The sequence below is a fragment of the Haemaphysalis longicornis genome, unplaced genomic scaffold (assembly GCF_048455015.1).
Source record: "Haemaphysalis longicornis isolate Haplotype H1 unplaced genomic scaffold, Haemaphysalis longicornis Haplotype H1 scaffold_9, whole genome shotgun sequence".
Taxonomy (NCBI): Eukaryota; Metazoa; Arthropoda; class Arachnida; order Ixodida; family Ixodidae; genus Haemaphysalis; species Haemaphysalis longicornis.
The window spans coordinates 95,024,422-95,047,398 of NW_027526460.1; the positions used below are offsets into that span (position 1 = coordinate 95,024,422).

Genomic DNA, 22,977 nt, shown 5'->3' on the forward strand with positions numbered 1-22,977 from the left:
GCTAAAGCGAAATTAATAAAAATGTTTAGATATAACAAAGCCTTTCCTGTATGTGTGTTTTCACGGGCACTGCCGTTGCTGCTAATGCTAGTTTAACAGGTTTACACGCATTTATGTTTTTACTTTGTTCCGTTATGAGGCGCCAGGGAGCGCTGCGCGCGGCACAGCTGTTTTTAAAGGAGGCATATTTGAACGCTCAGTACAGTTGCTGCGCAAAAATTTCGTCCCACAAGGGCGTTCTCTTGGGACGAAAAGCGACGTAAACGGTACGCTGTTGCCCGGCAGTTATATATAAGACGGCTGTTACGTGAGATCGATATTTTGATCGATTTTCTAACGCCATGTCATTGTTCGGCCACTCTCGCTTGTGCAGTGAATTAAACCCGTTTTTCAAAACGCATGTGTGCGCGTTTTGCGCACGATCAGATTACGTACTTATATTGTCACGAAGCCAAGGATGACGCAGTTGTCTTGAAGGAAAAACAAGTTTATTATGGCGAACTTGTGCTCCCCTAACAACTCAAAAGAATACAGAGGCGGCGAAGCAGCGGTCAACAGAGTGACTTGTGCAGACGAGTGTCGTCGAATCGAATGCCGCGGCGTCTGCTCTGCACGCTTTTATCTTTCGGCGCAAATGTTTCTCGAACCGTCCATTGAAATACAGAACATTGTAGATCAGAGAAGATTATTCTGGGCTAGTGCCGTTAGGTCGAAACAGTCTGCTTATCTGAATGAGATAGCCCGTGCGGCATAAAAATAAAGAATGGAAGACGCGCTTCGCGGACACAGATAACAGAGCCAGGCGTGGCCGGGCGATAAAAACAAACAATAAATAAACAAACCCATACATGGTTCGCGGTAATATCACGGCAAGCTCGTTTTAATTTTTTTTAATGAAAGCAGGGGTGCAAGTGCAACGTCAATGAAAGAGAGAACTGACCTCCAGACTTTAGCGACCCGAGGATACGTTTCCTGCCTAGCTTTGTTTCATGAGCTATATTAATATGCTATTCTGCGTGACGAACTGCTCTAACAGCCTAAGCCTGTATCACGTCAAATCAACCACGCCCACAAATTTGGTGCTTAAGCATGCAACTTGAAGTAGTTTGCTCAGTTTTTTTCTTAAAACATCCCGAGAATCAAACCGCCTTCCCGCAGGTATTGTTTCCATCTACAATAATCACTTGTTTCTACAAGCATAGGTACAACTCAGTGACTGTGCAATGAGGTGCAATTTTTGTAATTGAGCACCTGCAATGTATTCTTACGTTAGCATATTTTGTAATTCCATTTTCCTATTTAATGCCTCTACCCTTCAGGGTTAAATAGGTAAAGTATACCGCAATACGCTTCGTTAACTAAGATAGAGACCAAATTTTCAACCCCTTATTGTTTTTTGGCCGTTAAGCTCATAATGAACACATTTTCAGGCACACTGGAGCTGGAGAGCTGCTGGTTGTGGAAGGCCCTGAACAAACAACCAGTACTGTGGGCCTCAACAAGAATAGATGCCAACTATGAGCACTTTAACAAGCTGGAGTAGAGAAAGCAGTTTTGGCATTGCATCACAAACATCAATGTGCCCTTCTTTATTTTTGCAATGAAGTTACGTTGGTTTCTGTGCACTTTAAATAAGGCTGTGTACTACAGAAATGCTATAGTTGATTTTGTCACGATTATTTTTTCCCAGTGTTGGTTACTCTTGGACGGTGCTGCTGCATGCAGGGGAAAAGGAAACAGTTCAACATAACTTGTAACACCCTGATTTATTGAGGAAAAATTCAATACGCCTTTGTAGATGCTGCTGTTGGCTTATCTTATATATTTTTTACAAGCAGGTGTCCTTCATGAAAGAAAAAATCGCAATATCACTTTAAAAATCTAAGCAAGCAGTCATCAAAGCACTGAGTGCTAGAATACATGCAATGGTGGGGTAAATGAAACTTTTGTGACCATTTTTCCACTTATCATGAGAATGTCAGAGTAAACCATGACAGTGAACTCTTTGTTAAGAGACAGCCTCCAATATTTTAAGCATGTTTACTTTTTGTATCAACAGTGGAGATGCATACTGGCATATCGTGTTCTCTTAAGTAAAATGATCTGTCAGAGATTTCCAAACAAAGTCACCGTGCAATGGTTGTGCTATGTCATAATATAACTCTTGACTGGATTGAACTAATTGTGTCCAGAAGATTCCGCAGTATACTGATTATTTTTTTTTGTTTGTGGTACATGCATCATCATTCTTTGCTTCACAGCAGAATGACGGTTACAGTGTAATAAACAGAATTTTCTCAAGAGAATCTTGACCGGTCTCTATACCCACAACAAGGCCTCACGACCCATCAAAACAGTAGTCACGGCCTATCCCAGATCAAGCAACACCGTGTCAAGACATAGTATATAGTGGTCGAAAGCAAAGCAAAGCAAGTTTCTCTGTTGTCCTCACACAACCATGTCAAACACAAAACGACAAGAAGCTTCTCTACAGGAAACAATGTCGCGTCAGGGCAAAGTATATGCTACATGAAACAACAACAAAACAATTTTCTCCCGACAAAACAAACACCGCACACCACACACAATCAGAAACGAAAGTTAAAAATGACATGTTTAGTGCCACAAAGCTGTCTGAAGATGCGTTGGTTGCCCTGTCCTTCAGGAGCTTCTTGCTCCTGTCGGGGGCAGGCACCTCATCAGCCGCATCGTCTGTATCACTGCCCTCGTCCCTTGGTGCTGCTGCAGCTATTGTCGTCAGTCGTTCCAACAGGCAGCCACGCAACACACACTGACAATGTTGGCTGCCAGAAGAGGCCTATGAAGAAAAGCTGGTGCTACTGCAGGCAAGGAAAAAAGCTCTTGAGAACTGCAATGCTGCACTTCACGACAGAGCACATCGAAGCATGTGCGGCATTGTACTTTTCTTCAGGTGTCTGGGGCCTGGACGACGAGCAGGGGGTGTCATGAGCCACGACTCGAGCAGGTGGCCACCGTCAACCCCAGAACTCGCCAGGCTTTACACGTCACGGGCAAAAGTGAACAGCCAGTCACACAAAGGCACTGTAGTCAACAGCCACGGTCAGGGCCTTCATACTGGCGTCGCACACCTGAAAGAAATACATAACACAAATATGTACTAAAGCATTAAACAAGTACACAGTTTGAAAAAAGGAAAAGGTAATAAACAAGAGCAAGAATATAAAGAATTGGGTTACTTGGAACTGATTCACTCCGCAACTGCATGCAATGACAAACGACATCGCCGTGTTGTACGTGCCTTTTTTTTAATCGTCGCTGTTTCGCGTAGCAGGGGAATTAGAGCATGCAGGCGACCTGAGAGGAAAATTGGTTACTTACAACTATAGATAAGGGCCCTCCCACCCATCTATGCGGTACAACTGCGAAATAGAACCCCTCCCCTCCCCACCCCGCTTTTCGAAATCGATAAACCCTTAAAACGAGCCGACAAGCTGAACTTGTCACCTATTCACTATGTGTCAAGCAGGGGGAAACATCTCAGCCGAAGTGAAGGCGCCGAAGCAGTTGACACACGATGGGGGCGGGGCGAGGGCGATATACGTTACGCATATATTACACGGTTCTTTATGAAGTCAGTTAGACGACCAACACAATACACCTGTTTATCTTTCTTTATAAGCTTTTTTTCTTTCAAGACGCCACCCTATTCGATACCTCTGAACGTGTTCATTTTAGCTACATTTATTGACATACCTTTTCGATATCATTTCACTTAAGCGAACATAGGCCGGAGAGTTAAAACATTATTTACATATGCATGCATCTGCTAAGTTTTTTTTTTTTTTTTTGACACACTATTTGATCATGCACAATTGCGAAATTTATGGGAGATCACTGCCACCACACCACACCGCTCAAAACAAACGCATTTCAGTGACTGCTTTTCAGACATCGCGCTCCTTTTCCCTTCGATGCAAAACAATTTTTTGCTTCCGTAACAAACGTAGCCAGAAACAAGTAGTACTTACACCGTGCTTACGTCGCCGGGGTATCCAAAACCCTCGTGTGTCGGAGCTCCGTCAGTGCCGACACCACAGTGTGAACGCTGCGACTGGCGTCGGGGTGCGACAGTGTTTCATGGTGGCAGAAAACGCTTTGCAAACTGTCAGTTGCGAAGAGGGACACAGCACGCAGAGCACCTTCGTATCTGTTGACACTTCGCTGCACCTCGACGGCCGATAAGGGCTTCCAATTTCAGCGCCTTGGCAACGGCGTGAATGCTGCGGCTGACCGACGGCTGCGTCATGCCAAGAGTATCACCGCTACCGACAATCTATTGAAAGCTGCCGGTAGCGAAGAGCCTCAGAGCGCACATCACGTTCGCTTCCGTAGATAGCCCCGTCGCACTCGAGGCCTAACGTGCTCGTTAAGTGCGTCGCACAGCATCCGCGCCGGGCCCTTGTTGACACGGAAACGGCGCTGAAAGTCGCCGTCACTCAGTCGACGCTCAGGCACGGGATCCTCCTCCAGCAGCTCCAACAAAAGTGCGAACACAGGCGGCATATACGCAGCCATCGTACAATCCGATGCCTCTTAACCGCGCCGGATTTCACCCGCCGGTCGCGGGAGAACGAGCGGGAGCCTTTGGCTACGTGACGTCACCAAAAATAGCCAAAATATAGCCGCGTGACGTAGGCCGGCTGACGTTTTCCGCTCCGAGCCAATCGTGAGAGCCCACTTTCTCCTCTCTCTAAACAACCGCGTCGGAAGGGCGCCGGAAATCGTTCCGGCGCGCGTCGGATGACCAGCAGAATACGGCCCCTGAACATGATGTGAGGTAAGCGGCGCGGTGTCTTCAAAAGGTCCATGATGCAGCGATATACTAAATGTTAAAGAAGTTTGCCCGCGCACCATGTGAGTGAGATCGGTCGAAGGTTGTCATTATTTTATGAGCTCGTCGGCCTTGGGAAGCAGTGTGATAAACTCCAGGTCAACTTGATTTTGTAGTTACATGTTGCTTGATTAGTGCCATAGAGGTAAGAATAGCCTAGGAGAGGCACCTAACGACCCCGTACATTGCGACAGGCGTGGCGGTAGATTAGCGGCTTTTGAAGGCCATACGGAGGGGGATAACAGCCCAGTGGCAGCAAGCAGTGGCAGCAAGGGCCGCCTCGACAAGGGCCTACGTCACTGCGCAGCCCAGCATACATGAAATGGTTGATAGAAGCAGCCCGAGCTCACAACAGGAGAAACGAGTAAAAGCGAAGGTAGTTGTGAGTGTGCGCGAAACCGAAGGAGAGGGAGCGATGTTAAAAAGGCGTTCCGGCTTCACGGAACGAGTCGTCATCACCTCTACTAGTCTTTCCTTACCCCCAATGAAAAGTGCGATCATGTTGTAGTGTTGTTCACTAGTGTTGTACTCTTTAATGCCACTTTCGAGCGTAAAACCAAGAACATTATTCTGATTACTCCTCGTCCAAATTTTCAGACCACCTTTATCAGCAGCCCACCCTTTATTTGCCTTTGGCATAATCACAAAGCAGTGCACAACAGAACGAAAAATTGCAACTCCTTCAAAAGAAAAGCACATTTAAAAAAATAAAAGCTATTAACCTGGGTCCTCGCGGGTTCCATATCATCCTGGAACGCGGGCACCCATCGCCATTTTCGTCGACGCGGTGACAATAAGCCGAATTGCATGACCTAAGAACCGCGGAACTGCACATATTACGGAGTCAACCCAAAGTTCGTTTTCTGGTGGGAACCATGAAGTATTGTTATTTATTGCACCTATTGTTATTTGGCGCCTTGGCGATTTCCTCCCAACGGTTTCATCGCCGTATAGCAAAAACGCCATGGTGCCAAGGTCTAAGACGCCACGCGCATGCGTCATGCTAATCAGGAATGCAGCCTACATGAGCTCGGAATTCGTGTAAGCAAACCGCAAAACAAGCATCTAAGCCGCATTAGGGATGAATGAGGCGCCTGTGTACAATGGGGACCCCTCCCCCCAGGTGTTAAATTTTGCTCGTTTTGTTCACCGGCGATGCGTGCTGTCACTACTGTTCCCATCGACGGAAATCAGTTTATCCGCACGTGTTGAGGAGGATTTTGCTGGCTGAGATTCGTTGTGACTTTGCCGACACGAAAACATGTGGGAGTCCGGCGTTCCTACTTTCGGCGGAAAAGAATGGACCTGTGTGAACAATTAATGCAGCAGCCGAAAGGCAACAATTTTCGCCTGCCTTACTTCGGCCCATTAGGTTGACAGCTCGCTTTCCTGAGTGGAGGGACACACGCTACAGTGGGGTTCGGTTTCACCGTCCACGGGGTAGGGGCATACTGACAAGCGCCAAGACCCCCCCCCCCACCCCACCCCCCCCCCCCTTCCCCCACCGCCAGTGCGCTGTAGCTGACCCATTTATTTTGTCACAGGGCGACTTCAAGCCAGAGCGCCGACACCGGGGGTGTGCCTGCAACCGTTCGAGACAAAGCGACACCGAGGGCCGCACGTCTCTTCGTGGAACTTCTGTGACAAGGACTTCCGGTGACGGCCTCTTGCCTCTGAGCTGCGTTTGTGTTGCTTTGTGAATGACTGTTTCTTCACGCGTCTTTCTCCTCTCTCGTGCCTAATTTAACCAGCCCCAGCCTATACATAGTGTATTGCGAGTGGAGAGGCCGAATTTCGACCTCTCCACCCGCACTAAACGGCTGTATTCCTGTTGTCCGGAGTGTATCGATTCTTATGGAGACCCCGGAGTTTGCAATGCTCAGTGTTACGATCAGCGTACGGTGGCGCGAAATCCGTCCTCGATATTCTAGAATTTGTCCACACAAGCCTTCTGCCATCCTGGTGCCCGCCCTCATCGACGGGAAACCACCCGGCGTATGCACACTGACGCGGCGGCGACCCGTGCCGCTGCTGGACATACGCCGCTTTCGGCGACTTCGTGGCCGCCCAAGCGCCTACCGGAGAAAGCTGCCTTAATGACCAATAACGTTTAGCGGAGGTGGTGACAAAGGCGCCGCGCGGCGCCTCCTTTTCAGTGGCAAGCTGAGTGTTCCTGTGTTCTTCGGCAGCGCGCCGCTCATCGTGGGAACCTTCGCGGCGCCCAACGCCGGAGGGGGTCCCCAGCGTCCTCCTGACGCTTCAGCCTCGGTGGTCCGGAGGACTTCGACCTTAGGCAGATTGCCTCTTCCGTAGCCAACATGGTGTCCACCTGTGTGAGAGGGAAACCTACCGTGTGAGAGACAAACCTACCAACTTCGGCGTCATGAACTTTTGTGATTGGTGCGTTTCTGAACACAGCTGAGAAAAAGGGTAAAAAGGGATTACATACCCTTGCTTGTTTTAATGTAGTGCGCGCAGGAGCGCAGCAACCCTGTTCACTCATTCTCAAACTACGTTTCTGTACAAAATGTCTCTTTCTTTGATCTACTCGGCCTCAGTGTTCGCCCCAACTCAGGACCAACGGACGCCATCAACGGTCACGCTAGCAGATCCTCAACACCGGCCTCACGACCTGACCGAGGAGCCACTAGCAGGGCGATCACAACAGAGCCAGCGTTAGCCGCGGTAGCATCGTTAACGTGGCAGGCAAAAGAAAATTGCTCGCCGTGTGGTTGCGGCGGGCCCCGGAGGCAAGGAAATCGGCTCCTGAAGCGAAAAAGGCAGCTGCTGACAAGAAAAAGCTATCTTAAGTGCTGGAAAACAGCGGGAAAACATCATTGTACCCTTCCCCCCCCCCCCCCCCCCCCAAACTCAATGGCGCAGAAAAACCACATGGATCACTGTAGGCATTTTTGCCTTTCTCTCTTATATTGTCTTGGCGGAGCAGAAGAGAAATTTATTGTAATCTTCTGCCGGGTGCATTGAAAACTGCCAATAAGAACTATGATTCATTGTGTTCGCCGGTGAAAGCCGTCATCCCTTTGTTTCGTGTTCGTTGAACAAATGTCTCGTTCAATGGTTTCGTGACCAAGCACAAGAGACTTTATAAAGACAGCCTATTACGCAAAGTAAACGACTGTCGATTTGCTTCTTCAACAGGGTTGTCTCAGACTACAAAATCGAACTGGTAGTATTTCTCTATGGAATGCGTTGCAATGCGTTGAAGCAACGCGACTTCAACGTCTGCTTTCATCACGACAAGGCAACTTCAATGTCCCTGCCGAACCATTAAAAATAAGAAGAGCCGGGGGACATGTAGAGGGCGGTTACTATACCCTGGGAAAGGTGTTTTTATAGGTATTTCATGTTACAAATTTGTGTTCTTTTTAATATTTTTATGTGGTTGCTCACATCGTCCTGATAGTGTGCGGCTGTGTCACGGTCTAATAAATAGCCATTTCTTACACCGTAAGTTAAATAACAATGTCTGATCATTCTATCATATATGACGACATGTATCCAAACAAAAACTGTCAGTTTGTTTATATACATGCGTACGTCAGGTATAACTCATCGTAATCGACAATATCGTGGCGACAGCAACGGGAAAGTCTTCTTCCACAAGATTTTATTAGGAAAACCAATAATGCAGAGCGAATTCACCTGTATAAATAAAAGGAAACGAAATAAATGGAAGAAAAAAATATCTTGGCGAGAGTTGTCGATCGTCGTTCCATGCGGTTTATCTTGATCGGAGATACGAGACACTGCTTCTTCGGGCTCCAATTGTAGCCACGCGCGGGAAGACGGCGCTGTTAATGAAGGCCCGCATTGTAGTCCTTGTCTCCAGTGACGCCCGACCGGAAGTACTGCAATGTGTGCTCCTCATTCGTGACGGACTTGATGACCGGGTTCTCCCGCATGTTGTCCACCCAACGTGAGAAGAGCGGGAACTCGGTGGGGGAGGGCATCTTTAGCTCCGGGTACACCACGCTGACGGCGCGCCCACCCGCGATGGACGGCCAAAGGGCTAAGTCGACGAGTCCCGGTTGCCCGCCTGAAACACGCGATAAAAATATCTGTTGATAAAAATGTATTAAAATTTTTACAGCGAAGCTGTATATGTATAGGGTACCGTATCATTTTCGTGTCCGTGGACAAAACTAGCTCTATACATGCAAACGCAGACAACGTTATCCGGCTGCGTGTCATTCGGCGTTCCGCGCACTCCGCGATGACGGATTGGGCTGCGCCGGAGAAAACAATGGCCGGTCCCCATCGAGCTTCTGCAGCAATGCCGCGAGAAAGTTGGGTAGTGTTCAGCATGCGTTGCAAGAAATGGGGAGGCTACTGTTATGATTGGACTGATGTACGGACTTTCCCACGGAGGGTCAGTGATGTGCGGCGAAACCGCCATATTGAAAGGCCCCCAGCACGTCCGTACGTTGCAGTGCCGTCGAAGTTGCAGTGCAGTCGAAGAACCCTCCTGGGCAAGTGCGGGCTTTTAAGTTTGGCCTTTGGCTCTTCGTATGGGAACGGAGCCAACTCTCCTGCAATCCGCTCGCCAGCCAGGCTACCTCGACATCACGGGGACCATACTCGCACAACTCTTTCTGCTGTAGTTAGGACTCTTGGAGAGCAGCATGCGTACGATTACCAACGGCAGAAACATGGGCGGGATTAGTGACTTTAGGACGGGAATGCGAGAAGCGACAGCATGCGGCGAAGAGCAACTCTGAAGCTCGTGCTAGAGAGGCTGGCCGTAAGCGGCAGGCCAGACCGGATAACGCATGACACGAAGCGGGGAACATGCTCAAGAGACGCGAGTAGCAATCAGTCAAAGCAATCTGTCATAGTTTTTTAGTAGGTAACGCCGCCTCCACCTCGGGGAAACTCTCCACTAAACATTTCCCCAACCGGAAGATCGACATAGTGTGGACCCCGGGACACTCTTCAGTAACGCGCAATGGCTTTTCCCATAGACAAGCCTACGAACTTCCCTCCCAGGACTCTGAAGAGACACCGAGCCTCGTTCCCTGCTACCATTTCAAGACATCACCCACCATTACCGCACTTCAAGACAACATTTTCCCCCTCCTTACCCGCAGCTTACTAAAAGAGAAGTAATACTCCGAAGACTCCAGACAAACACGTATCCTCACCAACCTTGGCTACATCGGATGTACCCCACTTAATAGCCTGCCACATGTACATTCTGCCCTAACCCATGTACCCTCATACTTATGATCTTGGGGTGAGCACATGACTCCGCCCTCCCTCCGTTACCCACTTTCCCTTCCCCTCCCTGAGCTGCAGGAGAACCTGAAGACCACCGCCGGCTTGGCTTCCCAGCAACTCCTGGTGTCCAGGGCTGAAACAGCACAATCGTCTCACGTCTCATGGTCAACTGGACTAAGGGACCACTCCCACATCCCCAGGCCAACAACATTTTTCTCCTCCCCCTCCTCCCCCTCTTCCCAATACTGCGCATAACCATAATTCACATATTCGTTGGCCATTCACCTTCGCCGGGTGGAGTAGCCATGAATAGTTAAAGCCAAGCTTTCTACGCCTCACTGATGGCGCCGTCCGTCCGAGTAAAACGCACTGCAGGAAACTCAGCTTTACACATTAATGGTTTTCAGAGAACGATGGTGATAAGCGAAGACATCAAGCGCCTCAAGAAAGCAAACGCTTCCCGTGGTCGGAGTCAAACCTGGGTCCCTCGCGTTATCAAGCCGACGTCTTCCCGATTACGCCACTCCGACACGGTCGAAGCAGTTGGGATTTTGGGCTTTGACTGACTCGGTTTACAGGGGAGAAAGCTTCGCGTTTTAACCATCTTTCTCTTCAGAAAGGGGCTTTGATTTTTTGCGCGATTTTTCATTGATGAACGACTGCGTTTTTCTGATCAATGCTGCAAAGTGCTGGAAAATTACACGTGACTAAACAGGTGAATTCTTGGAATGACGTATCTCGCTGCAAGGTACTGGGGCGTGTCATCAAGATCACCAGATAGGTGGGGGCAGGGAGAGAAACAGGATCATGAATCTGTTACTCCTCTCACTGAGGAGAGGAGTGGCTCACACAAGGTGTGAGCCACTATCTTGAGGGATAGTATGTTAAACCTCTTTTTACTCAAGTGATACGCGAAACTACCGACCAGATTTAGGGGAAATCCCCAAGGTAGAGTAAGTTTCTGTAAAGGAAAGTTTAACCAGTCCTTGACCAGGACTTCCTGGTTAGCTCAGTTGGTAGAGCAACTGCTCCGGTTAAGCAGTGGTCCCGGGTTCGAATCCTGGACCAGGACGAATTTTTCTTCAGCTGCGAAGTTTCCGAGAAAGCTGTATAGCTTTCCTTTGTAGCCGTATGGGTGCATTTAGGTGGATGTCAAACTTTCCTTTACAAATACGCGAGACTCCCTCGAGCTGTGCAAAAGAAGGGTTAGCGTTTCAAAACCGGTATATCGAAAGAGCCCTGCAAGAAGAAGGAAAGAAACGATGGCTATATTCGAATGCGTTCTTAAAACGGGAAGGAAGACGACAAGGGTATGAAATATCGGCGTTTAGAGAAAGCAGTTATGTCACAACACACCGTAAAAAAAATATCTAGAGGCAATGAAGGCAATGGCGTTGTACCTGAAAAATACGTTGTCTTCCTCTTGGCCAGCTCCTTCTCGAAAAGTTCGATCTTCTTGAGAAACTTTCCCCAGTGTTCTTCCTTTGAGCCAGTCTTCATGGATATGCCGCCGATCATAGATGCGCACTGACAAGAGGAAAGGTTTCAATGTTTCAAAGCTGATTTCATGTTGAGCAGACAACACTATTTCAAATACTATAACAACGTTTCGAAATGGCTGCATTTAAGATGGCATAGAAATAGGTGACCAGCGCCACAGAGCACGTCGCTGTTTATTTTTTCATGGCGAGGACGCTCGGAGAGGCGGTCGAGGTAATTTTAGAGGATAACGTGAACGCCTTTGCGTTAAATAGCAATATCTAGATTTGTAGGAAGAAAACACAAGCACATGTGAATCGTCGGACAGTGATTATGCAACTCTGACGGGCAGCACTGTGGCAGCACTCAGCTAATTATATACATACACATATGCGAGCACCTGCGCGTGTTAAAGAGAGATCTCCGCGATACAAGAGTTGAAAAACAGCTGCAGAGTTCCAGCAACGAAATAAATACGTTACTACCTGTCCAATGGTAGAGTTCTGAAACTTGATGGGCATGCTAGAACTGTGGATGTTTGAACCTGTTAAAATGTAGTTAGTTCCAGCAACGAAATAAATATGTTACTACCTGTCCAATGGTAGAGTTCTGAAACTGATGGGCATGCTAGAACTGTGGATGTTTGAACCTGTTAAAATGTAGTTAACAAAATGACAACTGTGCACAGAAAAATAGTTTGAGCTGCTAATTCTCAAACATGCTTGACGTTACATCGCGAACTGTTGTTAAAGCAACGGATATTCAGTGCTAAATTAGTTGACTCGAGCCCTAGAGACAGTGCCAGCAACTTACCGTACTTACCCGATTCTAACGCGCACCTTTTTCCCGCAAAAATAGGCCGAAAAATCGCATGCGCGTTAGAATCGGATACGAAACCGAAACGGCCTAAACAGCTGAAATTTCGTTCCACCCATCGCCATTTCAAGATGGCGCAAAAGCTTTTAGCAACAATTTTTCGGATCTAGGCGCCTAGGCTTTTCTTTCTGCGTTAACACAAATCGTCAAATTATTCCATTTGCGTGCTTCATGACAGCAATGACAGCAGCGGCAATGAAGGTACGCCGCTTCCGCGGCTTACCAGCGGCTCCCACGCGTTCACAACGAGCTGTTGGCTGAAGCGCAAGCCTCTGGAGAAGCTCGCGGGTGGGGCACGCGAGGCGTGGGCCACGATACCATCGAACATGGTTGAACGTTCGTTCAGAAGTGTGGCATCGCGAACGCGCTTGACGGCACCGAGGACGACATGTTGCGGTCAGCGGAAGGCGACAAAGAGCTCTCGGAGAGCGACGAGGAGTGAGATGGGTGAGATTACTTCGGGGAACAAATCGCCCGTTTCTCTCGAATTCGTTTTTCTTGCTCACAAAGTTCCTTGCGCGTTACAAACGGAGGTGCAAGTTTTATCGGTTTTTTGCCTGGAAAATCGGGTTGCGCGTTAGAATCGGGGCGCGTTAGAATCGGGTAATTACGGTACATTGTGGTACTAGTTGCTCGTGTACAAGTACTCGCATGGACAGTTTTGACAAATTTCAATACACCAATCGATAGCCAGCGCTGTCTTCTGTCATCTTTCATTTGTACATTTTCTGCCCTGTTAGTCTCGGATGCGAACTACTAACGACACCACAAAACCGGAGCCTGGTGCCGTTCGTTTTTTGACGGTGCTCTCGCAAAGTCCACAATCTCGCATACAATTGTTTTAGCCTCCACATTCTGTCAGTTGACCCCACAGGGACCCTAAAACTTAGTTTCCGTTTCTGTCTCCGTCTTTGCATTTGAACCAATTATTTACTTAAGATAATTTATTACCAATTAATTATTCTAGCGTTCGGCTATATAGTAAGAAATATGAAGCCTATACGAGCACCCTACCATCAATTAAATTTAAACCCCTACGTCGTTTTTTGTCAATATTTACAACTATCAGACTTCGGCTATAATCCACATTTGCTTTTTTATGTATACGGTCGCGAACTCGTTTATTGAGCACTTAGAATCGCAGGGTGCTTGAAACATCGTTGATTCGGCATGAAATGTGAAGGACGCAGGCCTCACCGCCAAAGCCGAGTCCAGGAAGCTCCTGTCAAGGGCCTTCAGGTACGGGTCTCTAGGCACGAGTGCCGGCTCGGGGTACGCTTCCTCGAGGTACTCCATGATGGGCATGGAGCCGCTGATGACCTTGTCGTCCTGGTACAGCACGGGCACCGTGCCGGCGGGTAGGACTTCATGGTACCACTCGGGCCGCTTGCGTAGGTTCACGTTGACCACTTCGTGGCTGCGAAGCGAGGGCTTTCGTGTACACACTCCCAATGGACATTTGAAATGTCACCGGGAAACACTGCGCACAGTAAAACGGAACAAAAAACGAGACACTAAAACTGCGCAGGTCTTTTTTGGCGCCTTGTTGTTGAGAGAGAGAGAGAGAGAGAGAGAGAGAGAGAGAGAGAGAGAGAGGAGAGAGAGAGAGAGAGAGAGAGAGAGAGAGAGAGAGAGAGAGAGAGGAGAGAGAGAGAGAGAGAGAGAGAGAGAGAGAGAAGAGAGAGGAGAGAGAGAGAGAGAGAGAGAGAGAGAGAGAGAGAGAGAAGTTTTTGAAAACTTTGTATTAGACCGTAAGTTGCTTAGAATTTAAAAAAAAACAAGAAACTTTACCCACTGATTTTACCCGCTATGAATTAAGAGAGAGTTAATGAAAACGACCTACCGTATCATGACGGTCACATATAGGGGCAACGTATAAGCAGTTCAAATTCACGATTCCCTTGAGCCATCGACAGTACAGCGCCAGAATATCGTGATCTTCGCGCGGCGGGCGCGTGGGTAATTAACGTCTAATATAGGAGCAGCTGGCAATAGCTACACTAAGCACAGACACTCACTCGATGCCTTTGGCCTTCAGCATGAGCAGCGCACGCTGAGCCGTACGGGCAGAAGCGCATGCTGTACAGACGCAGCTTTCCGGGCGCCAGTGGCGGAAGCTTCGAGCCTGCGCACAATGATGGTGATTTAGGAGCGTTCAACAGAGAACGAACCACAGCAAAATGCTCCGTATCAATAAACAAATAAACAAATAAATAAATAAATAAATAAATAAATAAATAAATAAATAAACCCGCTGTTTTTAAGGTGTCCAGGAACAATCACATAAAACCACGAAAACATAGAACATAAAACCACGAAAAACAGAGCATGTATCATAGGCAACGTATGGACTAAGAACAATGGAACATGAAACAAACTGTCGTAATACGACAGAAAAACAATTAAGCCCAACGGTCCCTCAGAATCAGGACTACAAAAGACGTCTAGAGTGATAACCCACGTAAGAAAAGTGAAAACGAAACATTCTTAATACCCACTACGCGAACAGCCAGACAAATAAGATGCACATAGGAAAACAAGCTAGACCTGCCACTATAAACATCAGGCTTCACCCGGCGAACGGTGTGAAATATACTATGAAGTTAAATGAGGAGAATGGAAGTGCATTGAACAGAAAGAGTGCGCTGTTGAAAAGGTCGGCATATGCAAAATAGAAGTTCAGTGCCCTGCCAGCCTGAACGATGGGAAGTGCCTGATGCAGGAACTGACAGTACAAAAAAGGTGGCGTTTTCTTGAGGTTTTAAGATTAACTGTTAGCTAGACCTCGGAAAGCAACTGAACAAAGCGCCCGGCGCTTACTCAAGGCAGCCCCTCTACGTACAGCGGTTCTGAGTTAGAAAGGCAGCGATTACGAGGGAAGCAATGCCTAAGGAACGGGAGCCACCTATTTTGCACTTTGTCAATGACGGCACTGTTAGATCTGCATTTGTCACTGCAGACAACTTATGTCGATTCAAGATGTGGACGACTGACAGCGGAGTACAATGTACAATTTCACGAAGGACCCACGGAGAGCTACGGAGCTCTCTAGCTACCATGAACACTCCGCCCAAAGGCCAAAGCGCTCGCATTTCGATAAAACTAACATGCAGAGAAAAGGTAACCTTGTCATCGTCAGCAAAGATCACCCGAGTGATCGTTGGAATTCCGTAGAAAGCAGGCGGTTAACTCAGTGGGTGTGTACAATACTAGGTTTACGCTGATTTAATAGGGACCTAGCCGCTCGACGCCTGGCGCCACCCCTCTGCACTCCCCTCGTTACTGGAATGGGCCGGCGTATCGAAGTGCGCAGCCTTCCGTTGTGTTTGTCTTGCGTTCTTCGGCGCTTTTAATGTTTCGGTGTTGTGAGGAGATACGGCCGGCGAAATGAAGCCTAGGCAGACGGGTTGTGTAAGTGGATGTTATATGCAGTGCGTTGGGTTCTTTGTAGTAGAGAAATGCAAGCGCTGCTCCCTTGTGATGCTGTTGCACCAAACCAATAAATCAGATTACGCGCTACTGGTTGAAACTACGCATGAAATATTTTTTGTCATTTCCTGCCTATGACTCATAAGCAGCCGATTTGTTTTAACCAGCACCATGTTCGAAATGACGGCTGCTGAAAATTCGCGAATTCAAAGCGCTAGGTAAAGTCGGTAAAGTGACCTTTAGCCGAGGGTACGTGAAATGGTTTGCCCCATTTCAGTTCTTAATATATGGCAGCCGCCATTTGCAGCTTCTAAAATAAAACCATGCGCGCAGGCTCAGGTTACCGACGCGTGCGCTCACATTCCCGCCAAAAGTTTGTCCCTCCTATTTTACGAGCCACAAACAGAGAGGGTGTGGCCACCCAGCCACATCTCTGCTGGACAGCAAAAACAATTAAAAAAAAGGTCGGAGCATTCACTAATGGAATACTAACAAGTTACTTGTCCCAGTATACACTAGGTACTTAGTAACTGGAGGTAGTAAATGTAGCACTTGTCAAAATTACTAACCTAAGCAGGCAGTAAGCACCACTACCCCACTAGTAAAGTCCCAGCGATAGCACTTTTCTGAGCTACATGCGTTTACTAACTGGCCATGCACAACCTAGTCATAAGCACGACCTTAATCTAGTGCTACTACTTCCTACACTCAGTTAGCTTACTAACCATGCAGTTGTTAGTGCCAGAGCCTACGTACAAAACCGCGGGGTAGTAAGGTTCGTAAGGAGTTAGTAAATACGGCCGTTACTACCTTTTTACGGCCTTTTTTATTAAGAGTGTAAGGCTATATAGTTACCTTGATTACACTGCGTCTCGTAATAAAAAAGCTAAAGCTTACGACTGATGCCGTTAAGCTTCACGACGTCAAAATGACAAAAGCACGCACAGTGTTATGACTCACTGGCGCCATGTTTGCGCGGGTCAGTCGCCCGCCGGTCGACCACCCCACCGCTTGTCGACGGAAACGAAAGGAGGCCGACACGACGCCGCGGCAGCCACTGATTGACAGCGGCTTTTGAGCGGTGTTGAGTGTTGTTGCCCAAAAGGGATTAAGGAGCCGCCGCTCGTCCCCCGGCCTAAGCAACTGAACGCGTGTGCGCGTGAAAGCCCAGACGGCGACGACCGGACAATGAACCCAGTGGTGGCGGCAGCACAGCGAAGAAGGCAGTGGCAATGGTCAAGCCATTAACCCTTCCCGGAGTGATTCCACGAACCTTGTTAATCTGTCTTCTGTATTCATCTCGACAACTCACTGTAAAAATGTAAATAAACCCGTTGAGTTTGCTCTAAGCTCTCCCCTAGTCCTGCAAAAAAAGTTGCAAAAAAACGTTGCAAGAACCAAGGTATATTTAATATGCTTGTTTCGAGTAATTTACTAACTGTGCGACTGTTTCTAGTTACTTCTTTTATCTCTTTTTTTTTGCGAAACTTGTGTTTGGTAATGGGCACATGCCTGCTACGGTGTTTTCGTTGTCTGCACTGGTGGCCGCTGCCCGTTTCCAATGCTCGTTGCTTCGCCATCTATATCAGAATTACCCAGTGTTTGCAGTTTCGAAACTCCCGATAGGTCCTACGTGTCGCAAAGGGGAGTCTGCTTTGCTCCCCTGGCTTGGGTCAAGTAAACAAGAGCAACCGGATTATTAGACTGCCATGTGTCGAAGAAGTAATCAGCTGTGTGCGGCTGCCTAGCTAGCTAGCTAGCTAGCTAGCTAGCTATATATATATATATATATATATATATATATAGACGCTTGTAAATTACAGCACACCCTTAGGGGCTTCTTCATCTCCAGTTATGATGTGACAGTAATTGCAATTAATCGACACATTTAGCAGTTTTGCAAGATAACTATGGGTCATAAAAAGCAAAAACCAGTAGCAAGCTCCGTGTAATATTAGTGAATTTGTTTACACAACACCATTAGGGAGCAACAAGGGCTCACATAACGGTGAAACTGCAAAACATGCTTCGTTTGCTTTCCTATGATCAACTACAGTAAACCCTCGTTGTAACGAAGTTGTGCGGACAGGAAACTGACTTCCTTAGATGCGATAATTCGTTAAATGCAGACAGGATTTGCTCTAAATACGCTGCATGGGTACAATGAAGCACTTCGAATAAAGCGATTTCGTTATAAGCAGGTTTTGCTGTACTTAGACGAAAATTAAAATGCAACAAGTGGTCACAGGCATGGAGGCAGAGAAAAGTCCGATGGTCACAGCCTCCATGGTCAAAGCGGTGTTCGTGTAAGCCGCCATTTACACGCGTCAGCCTGTTTCAAAACATTTCTGCTGGGTGGCGACACCAGGCTACGCCGAAGGCGGGGAAATGGGCGCGTACTCGACGAAACCGAAGCTTCTTGGTGCACCGTGCAGCAGCAGTCAACGATTCGTCTAGATGCGTACACTTCTTTCCTGTGCTGCAAATTTCGAACTACAGGTTGCGGCTGTCAAGGAAGTAGCTAATATATAGGTGGGCGTGCCTGCTTCGGACCAAGTAGTTTCCCCAAGTGCTTCAACCTGTTGCTCTGTGCATTTAATTCGGCTCATTGATTTTCTTGCAGATAAGCCTTTGTACGCGCTATCAATTCTTGTCAGATGTGGTGTGTGGTATTTCCTGCCATCTGTTGCGACGTAGGCAGACACCGCCCCCAGCGCGATTATCTAGTTCTAACAAGCCGTCACTGTTTTCAGAGGGCAAAACTACGTATCCAAGCAAAGCAATGTTGGTGCCTTTGGAGGGTATAAACCAGCTAAGTACTCACCGGTTTCAAGTGCCCAGGCGTCCATGTTTCTGCGAGGTGCTGTAGCGGCAGTCTCGCTGGCAAACGATAGCCGGTGACTGGCGGCGGAAAGAATTTCGCGGCGAACGACCGTGGAGGGCAGCTGGCAGAAATGCGAAGGCCACGAACAGCTCTGAAAGTTGCTGGCCCAGATGCACGGGCGGATGTTGTCGGCGGAGAGAGAGGAGGTCAAGGAAAGGGAGAGAGTGCGGTGTTGGCAGCATGCAGTACGTGTCTGTATAATGACCGCTTGAGAAGAATAAACAACGCAATCGCCAAAAGCTCGTGCGGTGCGCTCTTGCCGCTTTTGAAGAGGGCGTGTGAAACAGGCGAGGTCTGGAAATGCGAGCTTAGCGGGGAGAGGAGGGCGCCGATAGCTCTGTGCCAAAGGCGAATCCGCAGGAAGGCCTTGGCATGCAATAGCCTCGTTAAAGGGACTCTGCAACACTTCCGATAAACGCTTTCACTTCTTCCTTCCTGTTCGGAAGCACTGCGAAAAGTGCGAAAGCTATATATATATATAGTTATCGCCAGCACGGAACGGCACTGCCTGATTAGCTCTTCGCAGCAGATACGCCTTCCGTTTCTTTTTCGCTCTTGTGGCTTTCTTTTTAAGTGGCTATAGAGTGCGGTTGCTGCTGCAACCGAACGAAAGCCGGCCAAAAGCCGCTACACCGCTGCAATGACGTAATTCCAGTGGTCGAAGAACGCCAAGACCGGGAAAGAGAGACAAATTTCTTGAGCACGTTTTTAAGTTATCTGATGGGCATATAGCACTAATTTTTGACTGAGGTACTTTGCGATCCCCTAATCTAAGTACTGGGTGTGTTGGTTGACTACGTTCGGCAAGCATTCACGATTTTGAAAAAGTGAAAAAGGTGTGGGGTCCCTTTGACGGTGTACTGATTTTGTGTAGATAATCGGTGAGCGCTGTAGCTCCTGCTTCCTCCTCTCGCAAATATAACCTTCTTGTAGGGTTCTTCATTGATTGTAAGGTTTAACGCGCCGATGCAACGCAGGCGATGAGGCGCGCCGTAGTGGAGTGCTCGTGCTCCGGATTAATTTTGACTACCGGGGGGTCTTTAACGTACGCCGAAGTCTCGAACACACAAGCGTTTTGGCTTTTCGCCTCCGTCAGAAAAGCGGCCGGGAATCGAACCCGCGTCCTCGTGCTCAGCGCACAACGCCTTAGCCACTGAGACACCGCGGCGGGTGCAGAATAACTTTCTGTGCGCGTTGCGCGCTTTTTTTGTTTTTTTAGAAACATATTGGTTAGATGGGGAGTTTTTTCCCCAGCAGGCATGCCACACTATGGCCGACATCAGAAGAATATATTTCGAGAGAGACGCGTTATTTTAAAGCGAAGCTTCGTACCTATACCAGCCAAGGGTTCCGTCGCGACCGTCGGCGTCCAGAGAAACTCCCGGGAACTAATAAAACAAATTACTGGCACCGCCAGGAATTGAACTTTGACCGGATAGGGAATCGAAGCAAAAGGCCGTCGTTTTATCAATTGAGCTACGAGCGCACGCGGAGACGGACGGGACAGACGGTGTACTCACCGAGCACAGCTGCGTGTTTACCCTCTGCGTTCTCGCTGAATGACACGCGCCCTATCGCGCCGCTGTGAGCTCCGCCCACGGCATGTGTAGCGGCCGTATGCTCGCCAGTGGTTCATCTATTTCGTCCTCTAAGAGTTTGGACTCGCGTGCAACACCGATACCAAGCAATCGACTACCATCCGTGGAACGTGCATTGACTTAAAATATAACTGCGGTGAAAACGCAAAGTCTGAATGTGTATCACACCGATCATACGGCCGTTCTGAACGTCGTGCTGAAGTGAAATAATAAAGAACGTATTACAGCTACAGTGTAGCGTGTGATTAACGCAAGCGGGCCGTAGTCACCCTTGGCGGGTGGTGTATGAAGCTTCACTTCCCAACCACCTCCACAGGTTGGGTTGGCCCGAATTTTTTTTTTTTTTTTCGCCGGTGACAATGCGAAAAAATTGAAAGGAAATAAAGCATGATGACGAGGGCGGCGCACTTGGGAATGACGTACAGGATGTGAGCAGCACTAATTTCTGAAAACGCGCAACTAAACCAGGAGGGGAACCGCCAGCCTGCGGTAAAAATACCCCTAACAAGAGTAGTTTTCACCAGTAATGTTCTGTGCGGGGAATTTTCACTTTTTCGGGGAATTGTCGGCTGTAATTCTGGTCAAACGGGAAAAAGGGAGTCTTCAATAGATACAGGGAATTTTAGGACAGCAAAAATAGTTCCCTGAAGACTTCGTTGCATTTATGTTGAAATATCCGCAGTCGTACGTGTTCCCGCAAGTCACAAACATCCAAGACCGCTTGCAATCCACTTCATAAAACAGAATGGAGCATGGAGGAAAGAATACTGCATGAGAACGACCTAGCCTGAAGCGGGAGCGGCTGAAGGCCTGAAAACTGTTCGTACGTATTTCTGCGCAATATACAAAAACATATTTCGGGTGTGCCTTAGTCCGCGTCTTGTCAACATGAGATGGCGCCAGCAGTCCCGCCGCTGTTTAAAATTACCGCAATTACCCAACAATGCCTAGTTCTCTTGCATACGGGCAGTTTTAACATTAAACTTTAGCATGTAAAGTAAGCATGCTGTTTGGTCCAAAACGTGAAATGCACAGTCAAATGCTGCTGAGCGGCAGATCTAGTGATATTTGTGGAATATTCGCAGAGTGTGCGGACTTTTTTTGCCCGGGGAGATGATGTGGAATATGTGGCGCCCTCTGGTGGAGCACCGCGCACTGTGTGCGCTTGTGTTGTTGGGTTGTAACCAGATGTCGTTGCGGTGGGACGCACGGGATGGTAATGCTCCAATCACGTGCGTATGCGTGTGTGGTTGTGTCGTCATCATGTTGAATAAATCATTCTTGGTCTGGGGTTCAAGGAGCGAGGGAGCACTCTTTTCTTCTGCGTTGTGCGCGGGCCGGCGCGCCGCTCCTTCGCTCCCGTCGCTGCCGAGGTCGCTCGCCGTCCCACGACACAACAGATTCAGTTAACGCTGAAACTATTGTTCTCTGGACGACGTCTGCGTCCGGAAGGCTACACAAAGTAGTCATAGGTGGCGATGGCTGACGCGCAAAACTGAACAGTAATCCACGTAAAAATACATCAGCTGAAGAAAGAGAACGCGGGAATTTTGCAGAAAATTTTGGGAAACCTGCGGGGGAAAATGCTAAAACTAGGTAATTTCTGAACCTAGAAATGGGAATTTTTCTCCCCCAGCACGTAACATCACCGGTTTTCGCGCGTCTGCCGGAAACGCATATGAGCAAGAACTGCATAATATAGCGATGGTTCTAGGCCTTTCCTGATTGATATTGTTGCTCATCAGAAGCATATGCTACGACGTATTGTGAAGCGGAAAGAGAAGAAATAGAGTGAACTGTGTTTATTCACCATCTTGTAATGTTGGCAGCTATATATATTTCTTGCCTCTGCTCAGATGGTACGTTTGGATTTGGCAAAGGACATTGCAAAGTGTCTTTTGCCAAGGCAAAGGACAAAGGAGTGCACTCGTGAGCACTGCCGACCTATGGTCACAAGCGAGGCCCGGCACGAAGCTGTTGTCGTGCGAGGCGATGTATCAGTGCGCTACGGGGCGAGTGCTTCATAACAATCTATTTCCATCCAAGAAGCGAACGAACAGTGCAGGCACGAAATAGAGATGCATAAATAGGAACAAGGCGTAGCATCCACAAGGCATGGTTAAAATTCAGTACTCACCCTCGGAAGAAGAAAAATTCAAGAAAAAAGCCCGCCGCTGTAGCGTTGTGCTGGTACAAGCAATGCGGCCATTAGCAAAAGACCGCATTTAAAAATTGCAGGACCGCAACAAAACGACGTCATCCGGGCGCTGTTTTGACGGTTCAGTAAATTCTTGCAGAACTTTGAAAAAATAAGTCATATATTATCCTAATTTGTGCGCGTTAATAGTCGAGTTTTTTTCACGATGTCACGCCTGTTATTGGTCAAGACGCGGAAATAACAGAAAATGTGTGTTATTTCTGTTAACAGGTTACTGTTCACTAACCATTACAGAAAATTTCTGTGCGGCAACAGACATTGTATGTAAAGGCTGTAAATTTACACAAATGTTTTACAGGGAAGGAAGTTGCAGTGCAAGGGTGTAGCAAAGTAAGCAGCTGGGCAAGTGAAAACTGTCACCTCTTGTGCCCAGTAGCTGGCC

At 48.0% G+C, this 22,977-nt stretch overlaps 1 long non-coding RNA gene and 1 pseudogene across 2 annotated transcripts; both read right to left on the bottom strand.

Moving 5' to 3' along the window:
• Nucleotides 1-1,841: 1,841 nt before the first annotated feature.
• LOC144151701 (uncharacterized) lies at nucleotides 1,842-4,166 on the bottom strand. Its single transcript, XR_013318943.1, has 2 exons — nucleotides 4,011-4,166; nucleotides 1,842-3,110 (listed from the first exon to the last, which is right to left on the bottom strand). It is a non-coding gene; the product is annotated as an uncharacterized LOC144151701 (long non-coding RNA).
• Nucleotides 4,167-8,484: 4,318 nt separating this feature from the next.
• Nucleotides 8,485-19,110, bottom strand: LOC144151351 (glutathione S-transferase omega-1-like; annotated as a pseudogene). The gene is made up of 5 exons (XR_013318854.1): nucleotides 18,720-19,110; nucleotides 14,485-14,591; nucleotides 13,664-13,883; nucleotides 11,512-11,638; nucleotides 8,485-8,930 (listed from the first exon to the last, which is right to left on the bottom strand). The product of XR_013318854.1 is annotated as a glutathione S-transferase omega-1-like (transcript).
• Nucleotides 19,111-22,977: the final 3,867 nt, after the last annotated feature.